General features: G+C 44.8%; 1 long non-coding RNA gene across 1 annotated transcript; it reads right to left on the reverse strand.

Annotated features, from left to right (window-relative positions):
- Positions 1 to 5,899: 5,899 nt before the first annotated feature.
- On the reverse strand, positions 5,900 to 8,001 carry LOC113187737 (uncharacterized). The gene is made up of 3 exons (XR_003301455.2): positions 7,813 to 8,001; positions 6,480 to 6,602; positions 5,900 to 6,376 (listed from the first exon to the last, which is right to left on the reverse strand). It is a non-coding gene; the product is annotated as an uncharacterized LOC113187737 (long non-coding RNA).
- Between the last annotated feature and the right edge of the window lie 1,376 nt (positions 8,002 to 9,377).

Raw genomic sequence — 9,377 nt, forward strand, 5'->3', positions numbered from 1 at the left:
ACCCTAAATGCCTTACACATTTGTAAGTATGTTAGTGAAGTATTGCTTATAGAAGGAACCTTGATGCTCATCAGTGGGGTACTAAATGTATATTCTGTTATAGTCACATGATCGAACATTGTAGAGTGATTGACATGAATAAATTCAATAGATATCAAAATGGACAGACTTGCCGGGCACAGTGGTGCACGCCTGTAATCCTAGCAATGTGGGTGACCCAGGGAGGAGGACTGCAAGTTTAAAGCCAATCTCAGCAACTTAGTGAGACCCATCTCAAAATAAAAACAAAAAAGGACTGAGTGGTGCAACTCAGACACACACGCAATTTCAGAGAAGATTAATATTTGTTATCATTTAAGGGGTGGGTATTTGTTATACTGGATTCTGACTTTTCTGTATACGTGTGGATGTGCATATATATACACACATTTTATATATGTATATGATTACATTCACATATGTACACATCAGAGTATTTTTTTAAATCCCCTTAGTCTCTTTTATTCTAGAGTCTTTATCTTGTTTTATGTTGAAAAAACACACACAGAAAAAATGCTGATCTCATGAATGCATGGTTTGATAAATTCCCACAAGCTGAATGAATATACCTATTATGGTTTGGATATAAGATGTCCCCCACCTCCCAAATTCCTATGTAAATGCAGAAGGTGGAATGATTGGATTCACATCAGAGTATTTTGAATTATTGGTATGAAAAAGGAACCAGACAGGGCAGGAATGCAGCCCTCTAATTGGATTCTTGAATCTTGCATTTCAGGATTTGGTCCTGATCTGTCACTTAGCAGTTGCAGATCTTTTAAGCCATACCTACCCCTGTAGTCTCAGGAGCTTCTGGCAGCTGCTCCAACCCTCAGACTAAATCATGACATATCTATGTGTCTGCATTTTACAACATGGAGTAAGCATTCATCTTTTATCAGTTTTATTTATTTATTTTTTTGATGTTTTTTTAATATTTATTTTTTAGTTGTAGGTGGACACAATATCTTTATTTTATATTTATGTGGTGCTGAGGATCGAACCCAGTGCCTCACGCATGCCAGGCGAGTGCTCTACCACTGAGCCACACACAGCCCCTTTGCTGTTGTTTTTAATCAGTTTTAATAAATGACGTGCAAGTCTTTGGGTTAGGCATTCTGAGTGACCTTGAGTTTGGGCATTTGTAGCGCCAGGTTCCAGCACTTAGAACCTACTAGATACAGTGCTCTCCTACTCTGGAGCTTATCCAGGCCTCTCTTATTTCCTTCTGGCCCCCAGACAGGCCTAGAGGAAGCGTTTCCAGGATGAGCTCGGAAAGGCCTGTCCAGGGCTCTAGGTGGATATATGTGTAATGTGCTGTCCTGGGAGAGAAGAGGTAGGGAGTGTCCTATAGTGAGGGGGTCCTAGTCATAGAGCAGCCCTCCTTTACCATTCTCACAACTCCTCTCAACCCAAAGCCACACCTTCCTACCTCAGACCTGTTGAAGCTGTAGAGTATAAAACCCTAGAATCCAAGGAGGCTCTTGGATCTCATTAAGAACAGGGCTTCTCACACTGTCAAGTGCTTTGGATTCACTCAGAAATCTTGTTAAAATGCAGATTCTGATTGAGCAGGTCTGGTGCAGACCAGATGCCTTCGATTCAGCATTTCTAACAAGCTCCCTGGTAAGGCCATTGTTGCTGGCCAACGGACCACATTTTAAGTAGCGTGGATCTAGTCTGTTCCCTGGGGATTTTGTGGCTCAGCGGTAGAGCGCTTGCCTAGCATGTGCAAGGCCCTGGGTTCGATTCTCAGCACCACATAAAAATGAATAAATAAAATATGGGTATTGTGTCCAACTACAACTAAAAAAAAAAAAAGAGGGAAGAGTGTAGGGCATAATGTAACATGGGGCATGTTGCATCAGAAAAGATGCAACTTCCCAGTCCTGGGGCCATAGGTGGCTAAGAGAGCACCTAGCAATTAGCCAGAAGGCATTGCCATGGGTTGTGGAAGAATCTGACCACCTCTAGGATAGGCTCAGAACCCTTCTGCCCTCAAGGACAGCTCATGTCTCCCCTTACTGCCTGTAGGATGGGTGTAGATGTAAATTCTCTGTACCCTGCTGACCTTTACCCTGATTGGCTCCTGTATATTATATTAGCTGTGTATATTTTCTCATTAAACGAGATCCTGCTTTGACAGTTCTCCCTGGCCTGCCTGATTACCCTGGGGGTGGAGGGTGGAGGGGGGGAGGGGGGGAGGGAGGGAGGGCTGGGTGTGGGCGGCCAGTCCACCTTTACCTTTCTTGGCCTGTCCTGGTCGGGGTGTGCTCCCCCAATCTCTCCCACAGGTCAGGAGGGAACGGAGGGGGGGGCTAAAAACCCCAACAGAAGAGGTCACAGAGCAAACTTGGGTTTGAGACCAGAAACAAAAGCACAGGGAAGGGTAGATTCCTTTTTATCACTTTTAACACTAAAACGGACATCTGTGAAGATCCTCTGATATGTGCCCAGCCGTGAGCTTTGGTGTCCTGTCCAGGAGTCATCAAGGGGCTTCTGCTCTAGTCCCTGCTCTAGGGTCAGTTCTAGAATGCAGCCTCCGCTTGCAGGAAGACCAAAGTCTTCCCCAGGGCCAGAAGACTGAAAGGAAGTGTTCTGGGCAGACTCACACTGCTGGGGAGTGCTCTGGAGATGGCCTGTGTGGGGAGTGAAGAAGCAGATTGGGAGGAGCAGGGAGCTGGTTTGCTTCAGTGACACAGGCTCCAGAGCTGGAATGGCCCTGCAGAGTGGTCCTGATTTCTGTTTTACCTCACACTCAGACTTTTTACTAGAAGTACTCCAGGCTCCTGTTGGCTGAGGTCATGATAACAGGAGCTGCAGGTGCTGAACTGGCCCTGGGCTCACGCCCCGCTGCTTGCAGGGACAGGGAGCAGAGCAGCAAATGGACTGAAGAGTCCTTGTGCATGCCCCATGCTGTGCCAGGGGCTGTGGGGCATGTAGAGGCCAGACACAGCTTTGAAGTGCTCATTGCAGAGGTTCTGGGAGCCTGCAGTGGAGAGAGATTGCTTCTGACCAGGGAGCCCAGAGAGGTGGCATGGAGTGGGCAGCACATTAGCAGGGTCTTAGAAGAAGAGGGACTGTGCTTCACATCTGTAACAACTGGGAAATGAGGGCTGGACACTGCCACCCCCTATCCACATATTACCAGTGTAGGCTCTGGAGGGTGAAGTGACTTACCCAGAGCCACACAGAGCATCTGTTAGCCAGGCTCTCAGATAGTTGCCCATTGCTTTTTTCTTTTTAAAATTTTTAAGTTTATATATGACAGCGGAATGCATTAAAATTCATATTATACATATAGAGCACAGTTTTTCATATCTCTGGTTGTATACAAAGTATATTCTCGCCAATTCATGTCTTCATACATGTACTTTGGATAAAAATGTCCATCACATTCCACCATCATTTCTAACCCCATGTGCCCTCCCTTCCCCTCCCACCCCTCTGCCCTATCTAGAGTTCGTCTATTCCTCCCATGCTCCCCCTCCCTACCCCACTATGAACCAGCCTCCTTATATGGGAGAAAACATTCGGCATTTGGTTTTTGGGGGATTGGCTAACTTCACTTAGCATTATCTTCTCCAACTCCATCCATTTACCTGCAAATGCCATAATTTTATTCTCTTTTACTGCTGAGTGATATTCCATTGTGTATACAGGCCACATTTTTTTTTATTGGCCCACTGCTTTTGCTAACCATTTCTGCTCTCTCTGACTGACTATGCTAGACCCACCCTGCCCTGCCTGTGGGGGCAAGGATCAGGCCCCAGAGCCGCCAGGATTGATTCGAGGGTTTGAACGTATCTCACCCACAGATCTCAAATAAGTCCTCCTACTTCTCCCAAGACCTGACACACTCATTGTTGAGTCATTTCTGACGCATTTACCCATTTCTTTGAACCAGAAATCTGAGTCATTTTTTATCTCTTTCTCACCTCTCGTACTCCCCAGTCAATTCCAGAACATGTCTGGAATAATAGTAGTAATAACATTCACCGTCTATTCCTCACAGTGATGCTATGAAGTTGGTGCCCAAGGTCCACAGCCAGGGAGGGGCAGAGCAGGGATTTGGCTCCAGCTGTCCCCTTCTAGCCCCAGGAAGAGGAAGCTGCCTGCTTGTCATCATCCACATGGCCACCACCATCAGTGTTTTCTGGGGCCATACCCAAAGCCCCTCACTGGACTGTGTGACTCCAGTCTTGTCCCTTTAGGACATTCCCCACAGAGCATCCAACCAGGTCCTTCTAAAACATATAGCCTATCATGCCTCTCCCTTGCTGAAACCCTTCAGAGGCTCCCTAGTTCTTCAGCACAGAGTACAATGTCCTCCACACAGTTCTTTAGGAGGCCTTGTGGGGTCTGCCCACTGACAGAGAATCAGGGGCTGGCAGATAATGTCAGTAGTCCACCCACATCCATGAGGTCCCTCAGATGCCTCAGTGTCCCTGTTCCTCATTTGCCTTCACTCTCAACAGTCAACCCTATGTGCCTCTCAGGAGCCACCCTTGGGGATGTTGCAAAAGGGGGCAATTATCAAAGAACACGCTGCATCTGCCACGAGCCTGGGAGATTCTTGAAGGTGGGAACTCTTGATTTTTGATTTTCTAAGCGCCGTAACACACGGCAGGGACACTGGCAGAGGAGTGCAGAACAGACACACCCATCTTAGGATGCGAGAAAAGCCACCTGGAGGAAAGAACACTTGAGCTGAGTGTAGCAGAAGGAGGAAAGGTTTATTTGTGGTGTGTGTGTGTGGGGGGGTGGGGCAGGGAGTTGAGCAGGAGAAGGAACAACTCTTGTCAAAGTTGGAAGGCACTGGAGAAGGAGGTACAAAGTCAAGTTGCCCCCAGATGGTCCAGTACGGAGAGCAGGGAGAGATAGGCAGCCTGGTGAGGTTTTCATGGTGGGGTATCAGCCCCATTTCACAGAGAGGAAACTGAGGCACAAAGAAGTCACATGACTGGCTCAAGGTCCTAGATGGATAAAGTCAGAGTCAACCTGAGATGCAACTCAGGTCTTGGGTGTTCCTAGTCCTGCAAGTGTGTGGCCTGAGGTTCTACTGGGGAGACATTCTCTGTGCTCACTAGTTCAAAGGATTTGAGGTCCCCGCAGGCCTCCTAAGTACAACTTGGATAAACAAATCAGCACCATATACACGTCCTCAATGCTTAGTTCCCCCAAGTTTGAATCATGATGAGCACCTGAGAGCCATAAAGGTGCTCAGAACTGAAGCTATTCTAGTATCAGTTTTATTTCTTCCCAGTACTAGGTATTGAACCCAGGGTCAGTGTACCACAGAGCTACTTGTTTATTTTGAGACAGGGTCTCACTAAGTTGCTGAGGCTGGCCTTGAACTTGAGATCAATTCTCCTGCCTCCACTTCCTGAATCACTGGCATTAGGCCTGTGCTACCACATCCACTTATTCTCCTGTCTTAGTCAAAGCCATTGGGTCTGGTTCTACTTCCAGGCCCAGGTCTAGCTCTCTTTGCTTTTGTGGGTTAAAGTAAACCCCATCACATAACATAAATGAAGGTACATAGTGATTTTTTTTTGAAGGTCTGATGAGCATTTTTTATCAGTTCAGTATAGTTTTATACACTATTATGGTTCATTTTCACATAATTATACAAGCATGGAATATAACTTGCTCCAATTCAGTCCACCTATTTCGATTTTTCATTGCTGGGTGTGGAACTCAGGGCCTCACACATGCTGAGTAAGTATTCTACCACTGAGCCATACCATCAGCCCCTAATTTTTTAATTCTTTAAAAAAATTCTTAAACTATTTTTTAAAATTTAAATTTTTATTTTTAAATTCTTAAAAGACAAAGACAATATGAGAATTGCAACAGTTCGAGCCATTGATTTCATGAATACAGGGTGGGCCCCAAATTGGAGAGAGCATTTCCTGAAGAGTAATAGTCACATCGGTGTGGACATTGACCAGAGGGGTGAGTTGGCCTGGTAAGCAACCCAGAAGGGCTTGAGCGGTTCCCACCTCCTGTTGTTATTTGTCAAAGGCTGGGCAAGATGCCACACGGGATCAGATGGCCACCGCAGGAGGCTGTCTTGACAAACTGATTTATTCAGAGTGAAACAACATTCTCAGGTTGGTTGAGAACACGAAGACCACGTAGCTCAGCTTCTTCCCCTTCCAGATGGAAAAAATGCAGGATTTGAATGGGAAGGTGACTTGCTTCAGGTCAAGCGTGAGTTCATGGCACAGGCAGAAGTGGGATCAAACCTTCCAGATCCCAGACCATCTTTCTTATTGGGCTTAGCTGCTGGGAAAGCAGTACAAAGCTTCTGGTTCCAAGTTTTGCTTTCCATCTGGGTGAGAAAACAGGAGCATGGTTACTAAAGAAAGGGTTTCCCAGAAACCACGGAAATACAAGGGAAGTTGGCAGGGACATAAATGCTGGAGCTCATAGACCTGTTTGTGTGCTCAGTGATGAGTGCGTATTGACCTGCACGGCACAGTTGCAGGTGCAAGGTGACGGGTGACGAGTGTGGCCCTTGTCAACAAGCCCATTCCCACTTGCATCTGAGCCTGAAACTACAGAAAGAAAATTAAATGTAAGTAATGATGATAAAGAGAAAAAAGATGATTAGATCTCATAGTTTGGCATTTCCTACATACAATCCACAGGATGATGATGTCACGAGAAATAAAAGATCTTATGGTCAAATAATTTTTGGAAACTTTGATTTAATTCAAATCAATGGGTTTCTTTTTTGCAGGGCTTGTCAGATCTTTTACTAAATGCATGACAGATATTTCTATGGGAGACTTTAAGAAGCGGTTTCCCAGATTTTTGTGTCCATGGAGCCCCTCCCCTCAAGAATAATCTTAGGGGCTGGGATGGTGGCTCACCTCGCACGTGCAAGACCCTGGGTTCTATCCTCAGCACCACATGAAAAAAAATATAAGTGAAATAAAGGTATTGTGTCCAACTACAACTAAAAAAATAAATATTAAAAAAGAATAATATTATGAATCTCATGTTCCATAGAATGAGCATTTTTAAATTTAAATTTAAATTTTCTGGGTGTGGAGGCACATGCCTGTAATTCTAGTGGCTCTGGAGGCTGAGGCAGGAGGATGGCAAGTTCAAAGCCAGCCTCAGCAAAAGCAAGGTGCTAAGCAACTCAGTGTGACCCTGTCTATAAATAAAATACAAAATAGGGCTGAGGGTGTGTCTCAGTGGTTGAGTGCCCCTGAGTTCAATCCCCAGTACAAAAAAAAATTAAATTTATATTTAATTTTATTATTCAGGGCTGTGGACTGAACTAGCAGCCTTGCGCATGCTAAGCAAGTGCTCTGCCTCTGAGATAAATTCCCAACTCCCATTTAAAAACATTTAATAAAACTCTTTCAATTTTTAATTTTACAGATGAGAATACAAAGGCTCCAAGGGAGAACTGGCTTGTCCTAGGTTACACAACCGGGGGTTGGTGGAACCAGGACACAGATGGATTGCTAGAAACTCAAGCACCAAATCCCTTCCTCGTTCTTGCTGAGTTCCTAGTACTTAGTTTTGTGTCTCTAATAGAGTGATTAATAATACAGCGGGTCACAGTGACTGACAAATAACAGCTCAGCGTGTTTTTATGTGTGTTTTTCACATGGTCTTGATTAAAACCCTAAGGGACACGCGCTGTAATTATCCATTTTAGAAAATGGTAAGTCAGGAATTGTGAAAGGTCTGAGATTTTTCTTTACTTAAAATCCTGCCAGTTAGCTTATCACAGTTTTATGTACATACACTGTCAGAAGTCACAGGCCTCCTGGGTCAGTGGCACAGAGGATTTTATGAGTCAAAGTGAGACATCAGCCAGGACAGTATCCAGGTCAGTTCTCCAAGGTCCAGTTTCCGTGGGATGACACGATGTTATGTGCACATGCAGTGGGGTTCCTGATGGACGAGGAACTCTGAAATTAAGAAACCGGTGACCTCTCCATGTTCTCCTCTGGAGGAGAGAGATTACTTACTGCCCTGGAATATCAGCCAATGTCTACCAAGGGAGGGGGAAGAAGGTTTATTTTTACTATGCTGGGACATTCCCAGGGAGGTTCATCTCCAAATCACTCAGGCGAGACTTGTGACCTTTCACTCCCAAGGCTATTTTCTATTCAAACATCTCTTTTGCTCAGAAGATCCAGATCATGCAGAAATATGAGATATCCAGGGAGAATTACTCTCAACAACAATATGGACATGGAGGCTTAGTGTACAAACAACTTGATCTTGGACATATGGAAGTGTTAGGAAAACACATTAATTAATGGGGCTTACGGTGGGAGCTGAGCAGGGGATGGATCTAGGTTTCCAAGATGTCAGTCCCCAAGGACCCTCCTGAAGGAACCAAGACCCAGATCCCAGCCTTAAGAAAGGTAGGACCTTAAAAACGAACACAGATCCAACAGCACTGCAGGTTTGGTTCAAGATCCGTAGAGCAACACTCAAAAAAGAAAAACGCAATCTTCAGCAAAAGCAAGAGGCTCAACATCAGTGGTTTCCTGAGTCTGGAGTCAAGACCAGCCCTTCCCAGAGAAATGTGGACACACCACCCAGATGCCCCAACAGCGCCTGTCTCGTAGCCCCCATTCACAGGAACTGTGGGACACCCTCATTCCATCTCAGCATATGCCTCCCTTTTAAGGTTCACACAGGCCATTCTGGGAGCCACAAAATACTTCTTTTGGCTGCTGCCAAGACCCTAGTGTATATTGCCTCCATCCAATATCGGAATCTCAAGATAGTTCTCCGAGCCTTACTCCAACTCCTGTTGACTCTTCATGTGTGCAAAAAAGAGAGAGAAGCTAGACACAAGGGTTGTGATGATTTTTAGGGCTTTATATACAAGAGATGCTTTCCAACAATAAGGAAGAAAAGAGATAAACACAACGTGGTGAGTTTCAAAAAACAGAGTGAAAGAGAAAGAAAAAATGATTACTGGTGGAGCTTATTACTATAACCCAAAAGTGTGGCTTTTTTAAAATTTCTTACTGGGCAATTCGGGTTTTTTCTTTTCTTTTTTTCCTTTTGGTTATAGGGCTTGATCCTAGGGGTGCTTTGCCACTAAGTTTCATCCTCAGCACTTTCTTTCTTTCTCTGTTTTTTTTTTTTTTTTTTTGGTACTGGGGATTGAACTCAGGGGCACTCAAGCACTGAGCCACATCCCCAGCCCTATTTCACATTTTATTTAGAGACAGGGTCTCACTGAGTTACTTAGTGTCTCGCTTTTGCTGAGACTAGCTTTTTTTTTTTTTTTTAAAGAGAGAGAGAGAGAATTTTAATATTTATTTTTTAGTTTTTGGCGGACACAA

This window comes from Urocitellus parryii, chromosome 15 (genome assembly GCF_045843805.1).
Source record: "Urocitellus parryii isolate mUroPar1 chromosome 15, mUroPar1.hap1, whole genome shotgun sequence".
Classification (NCBI taxonomy): domain Eukaryota; kingdom Metazoa; phylum Chordata; class Mammalia; order Rodentia; family Sciuridae; genus Urocitellus; species Urocitellus parryii.